The 17288-nt window shown below is 47.9% G+C and overlaps 1 protein-coding gene across 5 annotated transcripts in view; it reads right to left on the bottom strand.

Annotated features, from left to right (window-relative positions):
* LUZP1 (leucine zipper protein 1) overlaps positions 1-17288 on the bottom strand; it is a 42412-nt gene that overhangs the window by 12985 nt on the left and 12139 nt on the right. Inside the window, exon 1 of one of the 5 annotated variants that reach the window (XM_075173805.1) lies at positions 5580-8101. The exons of the other annotated variants lie outside the window; for them this stretch is intronic. The gene's annotated coding sequence lies outside the window, so the exon portion shown is untranslated. Of the gene's footprint in view, positions 1-5579; positions 8102-17288 lie in introns of those variants that run through there. 5 annotated transcript variants of the gene reach the window in all.

Raw genomic sequence — 17288 nt, 5'->3', positions numbered from 1 at the left:
TTCATGCACGTGCAGGACTCGGGTTCCTGTACACAGACATGCCCACACAGCAGACACCTCTCTTTTCAGCCCTGCACCCATCTCCTGAAGATGTCTTAGAGATGGAGATTCAGGAACCATAAACAAGACCTGGAAACTAGAAAATGCAACCCCCAGCCATTTGGTGGCCACCGAGGAGGGGGCGAGCCCCCCCACACCCAGCTCGCAGACGGAGGGTGTGAGAGCTGCTGCCAGTTGGCAGCTCAGGCGGCTCAGCAGAAATCTTCACCTGGGTTGTAGTCGCATCCCGAGGACACCGTGCTAGTGGGGTTTCCAGTTTCTCCCTCCTGTTTCAAAAGCTGTCGTTGCCCTCAGCTGCCACCCACTCGGCCACCCAGGAGATGAGCAGTTGCGAACGCTTATGCCTCTCCTCCTGCTGCCACTGACAATGAGCAGTGACTATAACACACAGTGCTCTGATGCACTAAATGTAAATCTCTTCCCAGCTCAGCTCAGAGGTGTCAGGGCCTTTTTTAAACAGCCCCTCTGTGCTTGGCAGGGAGTAGCAGGGAGGGGGACCTGAGCAGGCCAGAATGGCTGCTGGTAGGATCTGAAGTCTCTCTTTGGCGCTCAGCATTACCATTGCTCTGTCCTGGGCCTGAGGCATGTCCCCAACGTGTGCGAGGGCTACTGCAAACTTGAGGGGAGGGGGGGTGACTGCAGCTCTTTGACCTTGCTCAGGCTGTCTGCCTTGAAGCAGGACTTGGCCTCCAGCATTTTTGTGGCATTCGCTGCAGAGGAAACACTCAGGAGTTTCCTATTTCACAGCACCAAGAAGCTGAAGAGCAGGATGTGGGGAGGAAGCAGCGCCAGTAAGGGAGAATGCAGTACCCTGACGTGAAGCCTTTGACTGAAGGTGATTCATTTCCTGCCGGGCAGGGGGGCCCGAGCTGCCAACAGGCACCCGCTGCGCACACCGGGCACTCGTGGGGCACACCAGGCACCCTGTGACCCCTCTCCCGAGGGACCTCCCTCACTCTGGGGGGGGGTACCAACCTATTTGCTTGGTCTCACGCACCTCAGGCAGCTGAAAGGAGCACCGCAAAGAGCACCCGGAGAGGAACCTCAGTGCTGTGCGCAGTGGTATGTCTGGCCTGGGCCACACACCTATCCCCTCTCTCACCACCATGGTCACATCCCGCTCCTGGGCCACCCTCCCTCGTGCTGCCCATAGACTGAAAAGGCCACGTGGGCCACGGCCCTGCTGCACGGCTGTCTGCAGACTGGAAAAGCTGTTCAGACCCCAGCAGGATCCCATCGAGAAACATCACCAGAGCATCACAGGAAAGGCCAAAGCAAGGAGATTCACAGTGCTGAAAACAAAGCCCTGTCCCCAGCAGGCCTCAGGGCAGGGAGTTAATGGTTAACCCAGCATTGGCCACGGGTTGGGAGGTGAGAGCAGCCTTGTCCCCAGGACGCAGCTGGCAGAGCATGACGCAGGCAGACGCAGCAGGGCTGGTGTGCAGTGCTGGTTTTCAGGCCACAGCTCCTGCAGGTTGTTTCTGCAGAGCTCAGGGGAGAGGGCTATGTATGGCCCATGAGCATTGCACCAGCCAGTGGGGGTGGCTCTGGCTCCCAAGCGACAGGCTCCTCACTACAGAGACACCATGGTGGCTCAGCAAGCTCTGCCAGTGGGACCAGCCCCAATGCCCCCTTCGTGGGAAGGGGTGGGAAATGGAGAGCTACCTCCACAGGTGGGTGGGCAGAGGGGTGAGGCAAAGGGGCTGCTCTTCCCTTTCCTCCCTCTTCTTCTACATCCCAAATATTCCTGCAGCATCAGCTCCCACCTGGATGGAGTAGGAACCCCACACACACACTTGGCACCCTGGGGAAGCCCTACTGTGGAGGCCAGTAGAGGCTCAAGCTCAGTGAGTAACTGAGTGCAGAGAGGTGACCTTGCCCTGAAGACAACGGGCTTCTGCAGACAGAAGAAACAATTGCCCTGAGAGGTGACCTGGGGTGGTCCAATGCAGTCTCTGCCAGAAAGGAAGGGGGTTATGGGCATAGATCCCTGGGAAGGGACCTGGTATTGCTGGTGAACCACCCATCTTGTTGTTCCACCAAACAACGCTCCTAAAGCTGGTTCCTACAGACTCTAGACCATGGCTAATAATGTGCCTTTGTATCTGCACAGGATAACGCTGGGTGAAGAGCTCGGTGTGGACCATGAGTCGGGATCTAGACCCTCTGGCTACATTGTCACAGCTCATGGATCATAAAGAGCAGGAGAGGGATGTTGGGACTGAGTCACTGATATCGTCTGTGGATGTCAGAGGCTGCTCAGAGGCCCAGAGGAAAACCTGATTTAGAAGGAAACACTCAAATCTTCGAATGAAGCAGAAAATTTAACTCAGCAGTTAATTGCATGAATGAATTACTAGTGGTGTCCCTCAGGGGCTGATGATGTTTAATGTCTTTATTAACAACAGAGATGACATGGGATGGAGCATGCTCTCAGCAAGTTCGTGGATGATACTAGACTGGGAGGTGCGGGGAAGAATGGCTGATACGCTGGAGGGCAGGGCTGCTATTCAGAGGGACCTTGATAGGCTGGAGAACAGGGTGGACAGCAGCCTCAGCAAAAAGAAGTCCGAGTCCTGCTTGGACAGGCACCAGGACAGGCTAGGGATGATGGCTAGAAAGCAGCTTCACAGAAAAGGATCTGGGAAGTCCTGGAGGATGAAAAGTTGAACAGAGGTCAGCAGTGCATCCTTCTGGCTAAGAAGGCCAACCAGAGACTGGGCTGTGTCAGCAAGTGTGCAGCCAGCAGACTGAAGGAGGTGATCCTTCCTCTCTGGCTCTTCTGAGGCCACGTCTAGAATGCAGTGTCTAGTTTGGGACTGCCTCGTACAAGAAAGACACAGATTTACTGGGCTGAGTCCAGGAGAGGCCACCAAGATGGCCATGGGCTGGAGCAGCGGACATACAGGGAGACACTGAAGGAACTGGGTTTGCTCAGCCTGAAGAGAAGGCAAAGACCTTTTGCTGCCTGCACCTACTGAACGGGAGGGCGTAGAGAAGACAGAGTCAGGTTCTCCTCTGAGGCACACTGTGAAAGAAGCAAAAGATACAAGACGCAAGAAGAAAAATTCCAAGTAGATATTAAGCCTTTTTTCCCCCTCCCCACCGTGAGAGTGCTCAAACACCGGCACAGGGTCTCAGAGAGGCTGTGGGACCTCCATCCATGGAGATATTCAGAGATCTACCAGAGGCGGCCCTGGAACTCCCCAATACCTCCCCAGCTGACAGGATTTACTGCACGAGATGAAAGAGGCTCAATCTACTTAGCTTAATAAGAAGGAGGAGATGTAAAGCAACATCTTCTACAAACAAATATGTGGAGAGAAAGTATCCATGAGAAGTCTTCTAGCAGAAGGCCCTTTAACTTCTTGGCATAGCCAGAACTAACCCCAGTGCTTGGAAACAACATAAACAAATTAGTATTACAAATAAAGTGCACATTTATAAGATTGAATCAGCCAATATAAAATATTATCTTAGAGGTAGTGGCTGCTTTAAGCTGGTCATGCTTTGAGTGAGGGCTTGGACCAGAGATCTCCAGGGGTACTTCCAACCTAAATTACTCTGGCTGTTCATGACTGTTCTTCTCCAGCCTGTCACTGATAACAAAATATCAGAAGGAATGGTGCAGGATTCAAACACTGGGACTATTATTAATGCTAATTAATATTGTTGGGGGATGTTTAAACACGACTTGTTAAATAAATCTGATAAGGCAATAACTTGCTCAGCTTGTAAAGGTACTGAACAATCTGACATGGTTGTATGGACTTCAGATTTCTCTCTCTCTCTTTTTGGAAAGTGAGCAGTTCTCATCCTAGCTCTATTTCACATTTTTAGCAAAAAAAAAACAAGAAGAAAAGAGGATGATAATTTTCACAGATAGCTGTGAAAAACAATGTGGCAGTGGCAAATATAATAAGGACAGTTCAGTTAAACAGAGCCATCTGAGTCACTGATAAAGTGAGATCAAAGACTCTGAAGGGCTGTATCCTGGAAACACTGAAAAGGCTTAAATGGTCACAGCAGAAGTCTCATCTACAGAAGCAGCTGACGTACTGCTGCAACTCAGAGGCAGATCCTCTTGTCTGTATCAGCAGGAAATACCAAGTAGAAGTATGACAGTAGAAATGACATTATTTTGTATGCAGTACTGGACTGTGTATTTACAACACCCCAGTCTGACGCATCTCAGCTTGCTAAAGTAGCGACACAGAGCAAGACAGACAGCTACAAATTGCTCTTGAGTCTTCCGGATTCAAAGAGAAAAAGACACTCAAGTGCCTTCATCTGACCTTCTCAGGGGGACAGGACTTTCCACAGGAGAAGAGGAATCACCCTTTGAGGGATCGTATTCTGCCCACTGCCGATGAAGGGAACCTACACATGGGCTCAGGCACAGGTATCTGGATGGCAGTCGTGTCCCCTGGGAATGATGCCCTCTCTCTCTCATGCATCAAAACCAGAAACTGAAAGTTTGGGAAAAGCTGAGGAAAGTTTTGGGAAAGCTCAGAAAAGTAGTCATGAGTGCTTTTTTACCTTTAAAAACTCTGAGAAATCACTGATTTCACCTGAACAACAACGGCAATCCTGCATTAAGCCAAAAGCCACAATAACATCCGTTCGGATTGAGTTCTTGAAAAAATGCCCTTCCAATGAGACACGTCGGAAGTCTGAGGAATCTCAAACTATTTGTTATTCAAAGCAAATATCAAGGCAAAATGTGTGCCCGGTAAATACCTACAGGGAGAAAAGATTTTGTCTGATCTAAAAGGTTCTTTATTATGGCACATTAAGCCAAAACCCAATTTCACAAGAGATAGGTGGCACACAATTTAATCGATTCAAAGTAGTAACTTACTAACAAACACTGCAGTGAATTTACCAAGATTCACTATTTAAATGACCCATTCTATTTCTACTTTTCCCCATGGATTTGTCATTGGGTTTTCTGGTCTTCCTCAAAAAGTGCTTGCATCTCCTAACTTTATTTATATTTATCGACTGCATCCTCCCCCTGTTTAGTACAGATTGTCTTTCAAGGCTCTTCTGACTCTGTGTGGTTTTGTCCATGACATCCTGTTAAACATCTGCGAGAATACAGTATTCAGGACATTTACTAGAGTACTTTCATAACTCTCAACTACCCTTCACGTTATTAAATTTAATTTTTTCTGCACACTCAGTTTTGCTCATCATTATCTACAGTTTTACTAAAACACTTCTTTAGCAGCATCACTGGATATGACCTTCCACTAAGACTATATTATCTTGTCTGCACAAAACACACACAGTCAGTGCAGAGCTGTGCATGGAGGCAAAAAACCTCTAGCTAGAAACATTTGTGCTAGCTGAAACACTTTATGAACTGGGAGATAACCATCTTTCATTTCAGGAACAGCAATTAAATGACTACTACTTGAGACCTACATAGATAATTTCTGCCAGAGGTCCTTAGGACCATACTGTTCCTCTCCAGATGCACAGAAGCATCTTACCCTACATGTCATGTTCCTTACCCTGATTTGGTTGTTGGTAAGAGTCTCGCAAGCACCCACTGCTCCAGGTTTCAAGATGTCCCCAACACACCCATGTGGGAATAAGTGTTGGCACCCACTCCCACTGTGCTCTCTGCTGTGCCAAGATAAAAATGCTGCCAGCTGTCATGCATGTCTGTTGAGTGCTAGAAGACTGTGCTATCTCTCACAAGCACATTTTGCACTTAATCTTTGGTTTTTTTATCTTTTTGCTTGCGCTTTGATACTGATAATGCTACATCCCTCACTGTGGTTGGGGGAGCCCAGGCCTCCAGTGACAGCACTGCTGGTCTTCCACAGTACCCATCATCCAAAGGGTAACGTCACATCATATATGTTAAGTTTCAGCCTTACTCAATCCTAAAGATGAGAATTATTAATGCCTTGGCCTACAGCCACTTTTTATTCATTTCTTTTTTTGCTCCTGAAGCTGTAGGGCTTTCCAGTAGACCCTGGAGAACAGCACTTATCACAGGCAATAGAAAATCAATAGATTCAAACACAGCTATAATCAGAGATAAGAATAGCAATTTGCCCCATTGTAGTTGGAGCCCTTGGGGTCCTCCACACTGTCAAATCCACACAGGCTAAGAGTTTTACATTCCTCAGCTGACAGGTGGTCTAGTTTCAGGGGAGGAGCACAGTGGGGCTATTGTCCATGCTCTCGTGGATGGAGTGTACACCTGGTACTACTCTCTCCACCTCCCCAAATGCTGGGGTGAGCTTAGATCCTCCCTGTTCTGTTTTCTGCTAAATTATTACTCAGAATACCCGTGGGAATGGTATTTTTGCACTGAGCACAATGCTGGGAGTGTTTGCACACACCTGGGGAAAGGGAGCCTTAGGCAACGCAAGTCTCCAGACTATGTATTCAAATCGCATTAGGAGGCTGACAGTCACTTCAGGCACAAGGACAGCTCTGGAGACGTACATCAGCAAAACCTGGGGTGGCAAGGGGGTTCCTCTCAGCAGTCCCAGATGACCAAGCAGGTCAGGGGGGAGTTGATCAGACTACGCTCTAGTTCTAATGTATACTCTTCCACCTGAAGTATAGGTTAGGTGTGTTTGTTGGATTCTGCGCCGTGTGCATATACATCTGCAGTTTTAATTAAAGGGTTTCTGGTGTTGCATACTTATGCAAAGGAGCGTGAACACGTCATGCTCAAATGCGGTAATGCTGCTGACGGTTCATGCTTATATCACAGCTCAACATGGTGAGAGCATCAGCAGGATTTTTCTTTCCTGCCCCAGGGTGGAATGGGCTGGGAGGAGTCCAGCATGTCATTCTTCATTTATAAAGCAAAATTTCTCTGCCATTTATACAGAAAAAGGACATGGGTGTCACAAATTGCAGCAGATGACAATACCGTGGCCAGAGCCTTCAGTCAGTTAAAGAGAAAAGGAAGGAAATTTTTTCTTAATTTGATTTTGCCTTTTATGAGGTCCTTCCAGCACCTGGTTCTTGATTCCACACAATGACACATAGTTGTGGGAACAAGCGAAAAATACTCCAGAAAAAAAAAGGGTATAAAACAAGATATTCAGACTAAATAAGAGCCAGAGTCCACTATGTGTCATCATCCCCGCATGCCACCTGCATGCGTCTAACAACCTCCTGGGGCAGCTGAAGAGAGGCAGACGATGTGTTTGCTTACACAGGGTGGGGAAAGGGGCACCCTGGCCCCACTGAACCAAAGGCAAAATGCCAAGTGACTTTCAGGGATGTCTGTATTTTGGGGGACGAACTGTCTCAGAAACATCTGCATCTATTGGGAGAGGAAATTCTCAAAGTCAGAACAAGCTAAACAATCTGGAAGTGGTTTGAATATTGACTAATACAATGCTAGACTAGAGACATATGAAATAATAAGACAGCAGCCAAAAATAACCACAACGTTCAAGGAGACTAAAACAAAGACACCAAATAGCATCTACAGCAAGTGTGGGAGACTGCAGCAGGCTCTGCAGATGCCAGAGAGGATCTGGCACGTCATCGAGCCACACCGACCCTACACCAACATGCCGATCACCCACCAAACTCCTCAGTTCTGCTCTGCTCCCGGCATTATAAAAGGAATTTCTCTACACGGAACTGGCAGGGCCAATGTGAAAGAAGCAGAGCATAAAGCCACCCCCAGTTGCTCACAGCAAATGCTTTGAGCAGCACTGGCGTTTGAGCAGACGCAGTCACTGTTGCTTTACTGTGCACAGCAGAGATTTTGCTTTTTTCTACAGAGCTGCTACTGCTCTCCTCTGGCTCCCCTTCGAAATCACTGCTTGCCTCGCACTGGAAAGACTCACAAGTAAAGGCTCACTGAGACCAGGTCTGAGCATTCGGTGACCAGGTGCAGCATCTTCCTTCCAGCAATACACAATGGTGTTAAACTGTACAAGCACCAAACAGAGCCCTGCAGCTGGTGGCATCCTTGCCCTGGGAACCCCATGGCAAGGAGGATGTTACCTGTACTCTGGAGCTCTTGATCAGAAATAGATAGATACTTTCAAAGCTCCTCAGCATGCTGCTCCTATCTGCCAGGTATCAAAAAATGCATTGTACATGCAGCAGACAAGTTACCTATTTTGACAAGCTCTACATTTGCCTTATATTTGAATTCAGCAACACATTTTTATGTATTGTAGGCAAGAAGAGTCGGTGGGACAGCTGGGGACCTCATCACATCATAGACCTTAAGAATTAACCTTCCTGCCTTCTTCACGTTGTTTCAAGACAAATGCTCCATCCTGCACTGGAATCAAAGCTGAGGAAGATGTTTTTTTTCTCTGACTCAGTGTCCCATGCTGTTACTTGTACTATCCTCAGAACGAGATTTTACTGTCACATTTGATTTCACAAACACTATGCGGGCATCTCTCCAGTGAGTCACAAACTTGGCAGCATCCTGCGGATGGCATGGGAAAAGCAGCCCCAGCTCAGTGGTGCCTTTCTAATGTTTATTGGACATGGAGGTCTTCCACCTCCTTCACCCCTCTATCCCTCCCTCCCACCTCCGTCAGGCTCAGCATTGCAAGGGCTTCAGGGACCACCATCACTTCTCTTCACTCCCATAACATGTGCTAGCATCAAGGTGCCGCCTGGACCTGAGCCACCCATGGGCTGGCTAAAAGCCACAGGATCCAAACTTCAGGAGAGCCTCAGACTAACCGAAGTTTCCCAACTGTCCTGCCACGAGGCCAGCATTTTGTCTGTTATTGTTGTCTTCTTTGTCATTGGTTTTTATCTGTAGTTCTCCAGCATTGCCCCTTTCGAGGAAAGGGGCCTTGGACTCCTCAGGGATAGTGCAGTATTTATGAAGACATTGGTTCAATATTAATAGCAGTACAAAACCCGAACAGAGTATTAGAGGAGGAATGTAAATCAGGAGGGAAAACTACTGCTCAGTCTCAAGTGCTGCAGGCTTCTGTCTCGTCCATCTCAGAAAGGCTGCATGTAAGGAGACTGCCCAGGATCAGCCCCTCCAGCCTGAAACTGAGACAGCTGATGGGGGGAGGAGGTACTAGTACAGAGCCAATAAAAATCAGGAGAGGAGTAGAGGAAGTTGATGTTTGCTGCCATCCATAAAACAGAAACTGATGGGCATCAGCTGGAACGACTGCAGGGAGGTTCAGAGCAAGCAGCAAAACCATGGAAATCACTTACCTGCAGGATATTATGGATGCCAAAAGTTTATACAGATCCAGAAAATTATTAGAAAAATTCATGGAAGAAAATTTCAAAGATTATTGAATGCAAAGAACACAGTCCTATGACTCAGGAAGTCCCTGGAAGAGGGCAGGGGGGGAAATCATACTGTATATTAGCTATTCTCATGCTCCTCCCGAACATCTGCTTTTGGCCACTGGTGCAACTAGGATGCTGAAGAGATGGGCACCTTGGTCTGACATGCAGTGCCCTCTCCTCTGTTCCTTTTCTTCTCTCTCCATCATTTCAGTCTACCTCTCTCTGCTTCTCAAAATTCCATTTTCCCCAGATATGTAGCATATGGTAAAAGCTCTTTTCAGGCCTATCTTCCACATTGTCACTTTAACAAGCTTGCCTCTTGCACTTGCTCTTCTAACCTCTTCATCTGGCCACTACAAATCTTACCCTTCAAGCACAGCTCTATTCCCTCCACCCTATTCTGTCATGCTTGTGCTGAAGGCTGGAACAGTAGTATGGCTCCAGTTCCTGCTGGTGTTTTCACTCCCTCTTTCCATCCTGTTGTCTTATGCTCATCTCTGGTTGGGCTCACTCTGTTCAGCGCTCTGCTTCTGCTTGTACATGGTGTTACGCGGGAGAACTTGCTGCAGGATGTTGTGGAAGCTAAAAGTCCTCGTGGGTTCATAAAGCAGCAACTAGACAAATTCATGGAAGAAAAATCCCTCAAGGTCATACACACAGGGACAGGGACCCACTCCCAGCTCAGCAAGTCTCTGAGCCAAAACTTGGAGGCTGGGAGAAGCCTCTGGCCTGCATCGTTGCACACTTCCCCTGTCCCTATCCTCCTTCCTGGGAATCCATTTCTAGCCATTGCTGGAGATGGGATACAGGGTAGGTAAACCTTTGCATCTCATCAGTAGAGCTCTTATCATCTTCTTGGGCTCTTGTCTTGTACTGTCCCAAACACCTATCCAGGTCAGACAGGACTAACACTGCACATCTGACAAGTGCCGCACTACAAATGGGCTAAGTACCCAAAAGTACCCACAAAATTTATCGTCCAGCAACATCTACAGAACTGGGAAAGGCATCCCTGGTATGACACACCTAATAAGATCAACTTCAAGTACTCATAACCATCTCTGAATCGTTTTGCTCATTAGGTGTAGGCAGCTTTAACCTTCACATTCTTCCTAGCATTATACCTGAGAGCCACATGGGCACTGATATATCCCTGTTGGCATGAAACTTATAAGGTATTGTATGTTTCTCTGCACCCCGTCAGATAGAGGGTATACTCCACTCTCCTAACAGAGTGGTGGAAGGACATCCGAGCCAGCTCCTTTGCAGGAACACTCCTTTGATTGCTGTGAACTTTCCTGGCCAAAAGCCTGGCTCAGCCATTCAGACATTTCCACACAGATCCCTACGAACCCTGCAGAAAACAGGGATTGCTTCAAAAGCCCTCCCAAAAAAATGAGCTCATGGACCCCGTAGCACAGAAAACTGGTTATTCTTGCAACTTTCTTCCTGGAAGAACTCAATCAATGAAGTTTGTAAGTGCTAAAACGAAAGCTTTTTAGCTCCCTTACACCCGCCACAAGAATAGCTTGGGGAGTTGCCATAGCTACTGACTGCCCTGAACTACTGCAGCTACTGAACCATCTGTTTTCTGCCTTGGACAGAAATGAAAGGACAGGCAGGCAACCAGCCTGTTGTGGGTGCCTGCCCAACTTTGGCACAGAAATGCAATTCAGCAAACTCCCAGATCTCAAAAGCTGGGATAGAGCAGAGTTTCAGAAAAAGGAAGTGTACAGGCCCAAAAGAAATTACACTACACACCTGCACCAGTGTCTGGAGGCCAAGACAGCAATGAGGCTGCAGGGCAAAGCCAATGTGGGGAGACTAAGCAGAAAACAACCACCTAACATTTCCCAGTGTGCTGTTCAACAGTGCAATTAGAGAACAACGAGATGCACCTCTCATCGCCCCCCAAGCAGTCCCAGCTATCTCCAGTGTTCAATGTGACAGTGCGTGCTCCTAGCTTTCCAATGCACATCCCAATTTTTTTACTCTAGGGCCAGGAGGGCTGCTGTCCTCATAGTTTGAAGTGTATTTCAGAAGATGTCAGCAGCTCTGCTAATCATCCTGAAGGGTCCCAGGATGCCTGCCGCTAGCAGGGAGCAACTCTGAAAGCCACAGTGGCATATTTGATTCACACAAAAAAGGCTGGAGGGCATCACACTGAACCCCAACCCACTGCTATTGGGCTTCCCCAGCAGTCCTGACTGGTCTTTTGATGCACTGCTGCACAGGTAGTTCCATGGCCTATTTTCAACATTGTTGTGGACATCCCACCAAAATAAAGCAGCATTTGAAAAATCTGTTGCCACAGCAATGGCTCTCTGGCCCTCAGACCATACGTAATGCCCCAGAAGGAAGCTGGCACTTTCCAGGTTTTTTGTTAGTCTACCCAAGGAGGTACCCTTTGGTAGCATTTGTTCAAGGATTCCCCCAGGTCCTCTTTCTTCTGCTGCCCAAGGTTTACAAGTTATCTTTCCTGAGGTCCATGTTCTGATGTTTCCTTGCTTGTGTTGCAATTTGGATTCCTACACTTTGCTCTGCTTCAGCCGTTTAAACAAGTACTGGCTCTGCTTGCTCAGGGATGTCCCAAACTGTCCTAACACTGCCGCTGCTGGAGCAGTGCGTGCTGGCTGAGTTGGATCTGATGCCTTCTCATTCCCTGCTGCATATTCCCCCCTGCTACACACTCTCACACACTCCTATCCCAAGCATTCATGCAGGACTTTTCTGGGCTAAAACTAACCTCATTAAGGTAAGAAATAGTGGACAGAGAAATGTTTGTCCCAGCATAAAGGAGTACAAGGTATGAACAAGGATGAAAGTGAGCAGCACAGGAGCAAGGAAGGAAGAGGCAGAAGAAGGCACCATTTCTCCATCAGTGAGACTTCCGACTGCCCACAGTTGCCAGGAGCATTTCTTAAGGAAAACGGTGACAGAGCTTTTATTAGCTCCCACCTACATAAGCACTTCAGCAGAAATGGGTTTACCTCCAGAAAGCTTCCTGGATCTGCACTTCAACTTTGAACTTGCACCTTTCTGGAGAAGCTAGTGCCCCCATGTGACACTGGCAATGCAGGACCTGCCCTCACTGCCACACTACATCAACGCATTCCTCCACCAAGGTAGTAAAAGCAGCTGAAGACACTCTGAGCTCAGGGTCATAGAGGCAAAGGCTAATTCTGAAGATCTATGGAAGGATCTTCCAAGTCTCATCAGGGAAATGACAGATGACATTCAGTGTAGATCAGCATTAAGTTACAGACATGAAAAAAAGCATCCTAACTTTACACATAAAATAACAAGTTTTCAGTTTACCATAACCATTCAGGAAAATACCAGCTCATTGTTCCACAGTGGTCAAAAATCAAGTCTAATACTATGAGTTACTAGGAAATAAGTACAGCACAAAAAAAAGAAAACATTAATTTGCCACTGTATCTCCAAAGCTGTTTGCAATGCTGGTCCCATCTCAGCCTCTGCTGCCAGCTAGAAAAGATATGCAACAAAGATGGTCAAAAATATGATTTCTGCAGAGGAAATCACTAACAAACGAGAACTATTTAACCTGGAAAATGAAATGACTCAGAAGGAATATGACAGATTTATAAAATTATTAATAGTTTGGAGAAGAGGGATATGATCAAATGTTCACTGTATCTGCAGTCACAACAAACAAGGAGAGATGCTGCTCCTCATGACATGCAGATAAGCTGTTGGACTCTCCCACAGGACGCTGTAGATGTTAAAAGTTTCCAAGGGTTTGGGGCAAACAGATAAAGTAACACCATAGATGTCTTTTGAGGGTTAGTAAATCCACAGAAGCCGCATCCAGCTCTGTAAGTGCCTGTGCCACAAGGGGCCAGAGGCTGGGAGAGCACGCAGGAAATACTTCCCGCAGGCTTTCCCTGTTTCTACTCTCTTCTCTAGGGCCCTGTTCTTAGCCACTGCAAAAATACTGGGCTAGATACACTTGTGGTCTGATCCAGGACAAATGTAATGGCCTTGGGTAGGAAAGTCAAGCCCAGCTTATAATCAAAGAGAAGGAAAAGATCTGTCCTGCTAGATTTGCATCAGGAGCTGGGTGAAACAAGGATTATGGCAGAGATGGAAACCACGGATAGTGGCTCTTCATTGACAGGTCTCTGCCCTCTCTGGCAGGCCAGGCAAAGCGGCAGCTATGCTTTGCTTTATGACTTCAACCAGATATAAAAACCCTGGATCCCACATTGCACAACAGTGCGGCTTAGCAATAAGGGTAAAGAATGGGTTCATCTCATCCACACGTCAGCCTTCAGCACACTCCTGGAGGCGGGCAGAGCTACAAGGTGAAGCCAAAGCAAACCCAGCATCCAGGTCTGCTGGTAAATCTCTGATCCTGGAGCTGACACACAAGGTGACACAGGTGACCTGCTCCTGTCCTTGGTGTTTTAAATCCCAAGAGGACTGTGCACGGCTAGACAACTCCAATACATGGTCTGGGGCTGGACACGGGTAGCTCCATGCTTGCTTCCGTGTTGTTCACCGTCTGCTGTTTCAGAAGGGCTTTGACTCCACACTTGCCCGGAGGTGGAGGCCCTGCAAGGAGGCAGCAACATGTAATTTCACAGAGGGAATGTTCTGGTCTCGTGTCACAACCCAAGACAGAGCTGTCAACAGATTATTTAACAACCTAATTTGCATCTTTTTTTTTTTTTTTAAGTAGGTAGTTTTGTGCCAGCCTCAAGGAACAAGACTCTGCTCATCATCAAGAACAACATATAATCCTACTAACTAGCCTAAACTCTGATAAAGGCGACTGATCCCAGGTTAGGGAGGTTCTCATCTCTAAAACCAAGCTGAAGGCAGAGTCTGAAGTATGAAGAACATAAGTTTGTGAAAATGGAGAAAGAACTGGGACATTCAAATTTATATCTACGCTGCTAACTACTTTAACCCTTGTTAAACTGGATAAGAGTCATACTGAATAGCTGAAGAAGTAGTAGACGCAAGGTATCTTAACTTTATTAAGGCTTTTGACACTGTCTCCCATGTGAATTCCCATAAGCAGAATAGGGAAACACTTGTCTAGATGAAACCACAATGAGCCAGAAAGCCCAGGACTCTCTGAAACTGTCCCCTGATTCAATGTGAAAATGAAAAGCCTTTTCAATAATAAAAAAGAGAAACGGTAACAACTCCTATGGGAGGTCAGACAAAGGTCTGCGTAGCCCAAAATCTGTCTCTGAACATCGCCAGCAATGGTTGTTGGGGGGAAGAATATAAGAAACATGACAAACAGTGATCTTTCCTCTCTTATGTCTTCCTAGCACAACCCCTCCACCGGGTCTGTTGAGCAGTCTCATTAGCAGCACGGGTAATGGAGTGGAAAGGAGACTGAGACAACGTAGAGATGCTACCCATCTGAGAGCAACAGTGAGCCCAGAACAGAGAATAATCCTGAAGGAAAAATAGTTCAGAACCCAAACCGAAACTCACCCCAGGCCAAGTCCTGCACCATAGGCAAGTGAACCACCTAAACAGAGAATGTGTGGACTCGCAGCAGAAAGCAAATACAGAGGTAAGAGCAAGCTTCCACCTACCTACAAGGTCATCTTTTGTGAGAAAGGCAAGTCATGCTCTAGACACATTAAGAGAAGAGCTGTACACATAGCAGGTAGTAATTTTTCTGTTTTTCTGAGGACTTTGGGGCCTGAGACACAATACTGTCTTCAGAGCTCGGCTACAGGGCTGCACTCTGGGGTACATGGCCACATGAAGGGATCACTGAGGCATCGCCATGTTATCCAGGAATAGGCCAGAGACAGCAGGCAGCTCCATGCTGCGCTGAAGATGCAACCACAGTGCTGCGCAGGGCTCAGAGGCACAGCTCTCCTCACAAGCTACCTGTGCTGCTCCTTGCTGACTCACTCCCATGTCCCTCTCACAGCCCACCTGTATGCAAGGCTCAGCCACCCACGGCAGGGAGCACAACCTCAGCACCGGGTGCCCAGCTCGACTGCAGTGCCACACCATCACGGGTAGCCAAGCGGCCGCTGAAAACTGAAGGTGAGCAGGGCAGCCCTTTGGCATCCCTCCCAGCTCTCCTCGGAAATCCGACTGCCTGACCTCAAGGTCCTACCCAGCCCTATCTTTGTACGGTTTGAGGAAAGAACCTGGCTTAGCTCTCTGCTTGAATGGTCCATCTCCTCGGACGGTACCTGTGTCCCCAGAATTCAGCCTTCTAAAGCTGTGCATTCGATATAAAAGAGTCCAGGCACCCTCCACAGATAAAAAAAAGAAAGTAGGCAGCACTGTCAGATAATTGTTCACCTGATCCCAGTTTGCTGCCTAAGGCTGGGTGCGTGAATGTTGGAGACTGCACTGTCATCCTGCTGACCAAAGAGAGCACTTAAGGGTACACCTACATCAGTATGTGAGCCTTGCTTAGGTCTGTCCTCTGCCCCAAGGCCAACTAGTATGGAATGAGCCCCCCTGCCCTATTAAACCTGCTTTGTCTCTAAACGGGGCAGTCCTTGCCTGTGCTAACTCCTGAGCCATCCCCAGGAGCTGTCTGGGAAGGTGCAGGCCAAGCCACGCCAAGAACCGTACAAACATAAAGCAGCATTGATGACTGTGATCCATGGCTCAGGATTGCCCTCTAGCACTCCTTAGTACTAGTAAGAAAAACCTTTTGGGAATAGCTTAGACAAATGGTCAACTTTTAGCTACGTTTCGGGAAAGGCGCCCTGTCTTCTCTGCACACCTTGCCCTGCACTTCCTTCCACTCCATGGACACAGGAACCCGTTCTGAGCAGGCCCGGCAGGCACCGCACAGACCTCAGACTGTCGGCATGGCAGCACAAGGAAGTAAAATGTGACCTGAATTAAAAAAGATCATTCAGATTTAAATAAATGTCTAAATTTTAATTTTTCATGAATTTTTACTAATAGCCCTTTAACTCAATAACCCTCAGCAGACATCTTGGACTAATTACTCTGATAAAATTCAATATTCAAGCATAAGCCCAGTTTTAACTGCTCTCTTGCAGGTCGACTTTATAAACCATTAGCATTGCTATCACCCACTGAACAGAACAGCCCTGCTAGTAGAAAAAAAACCATGACCATCAAAATCCCCCAAATCAGTAAAAGTGTTACCCCAAGTCTCCAGAAAGTTGCTCTTGCTGTGGGGGATCCCTCTTCAGGGTATGCTGCTGTTTCCCTTGGCTCATCTGCAAGAAGCTTGCCCTGGCCTAGCTGGCATCTGACACAGCTTCCCCTTGCTGTGTCAATTCAACACTTGCCCTGCTTAGTACGATGCAGAAGATGAAACTGCTGGTGCCATTTTAGGACACTACACTAGGATGTATGGACAGCAGTGCTTCTGCAGGCATGCTCAGCAGCCTGCCCTACCTTGCGCTTGCAGCCAAAATGCACAGGGCTGAACGAAGGCTGTAATTAGTAGCAATTCAGACGTGGAAGGGCCCCCGAGGAAGCCAGGGAAGATGAATCAGGTTACAGGTGCCACTGCTGTTGCTCCCGGAGCATACCAGAATTTAGACTTGAACTGTAAACTTGTAGTGGCAGGGCTGTGCCTTTACGGGAGCCTACAGCGCACTGCATGCATGCATGCTGGCAGTGGCAGGACTGCAGCAGCTCACACGCGTGCTGGAGCCCAGCAGCACCAGAAACACTGTGCGACTCTGCAGCTTTTGGACAAGCATTTGTCAGAGAGGGGAGAGCCTAGCAGCATCCCTCAGCTCAGCTGGCTGGAGAACAGCAGGGGTTAACACTGCTGCCACAAAGAGCCCAGGAGGTAAGCCATTTAAAATGCCTCTGGCATGAAGGCTGGCTGGCTTGGGTTACACCATGCAGCCTGCCTGCAGGACTCCCCTGCACTGACAGCATTGTTGCAGGCTTGAAGCAAACCTTTTGGCACAGGGAGGAGACTGTCTTCTATCTGCTCCTTT

Source organism: Calonectris borealis, chromosome 25, assembly GCF_964195595.1.
Source record: "Calonectris borealis chromosome 25, bCalBor7.hap1.2, whole genome shotgun sequence".
In the NCBI taxonomy this organism is placed as follows: Eukaryota; Metazoa; Chordata; class Aves; order Procellariiformes; family Procellariidae; genus Calonectris; species Calonectris borealis.
This window is presented reverse-complemented; position numbering and strand designations above follow the sequence as displayed.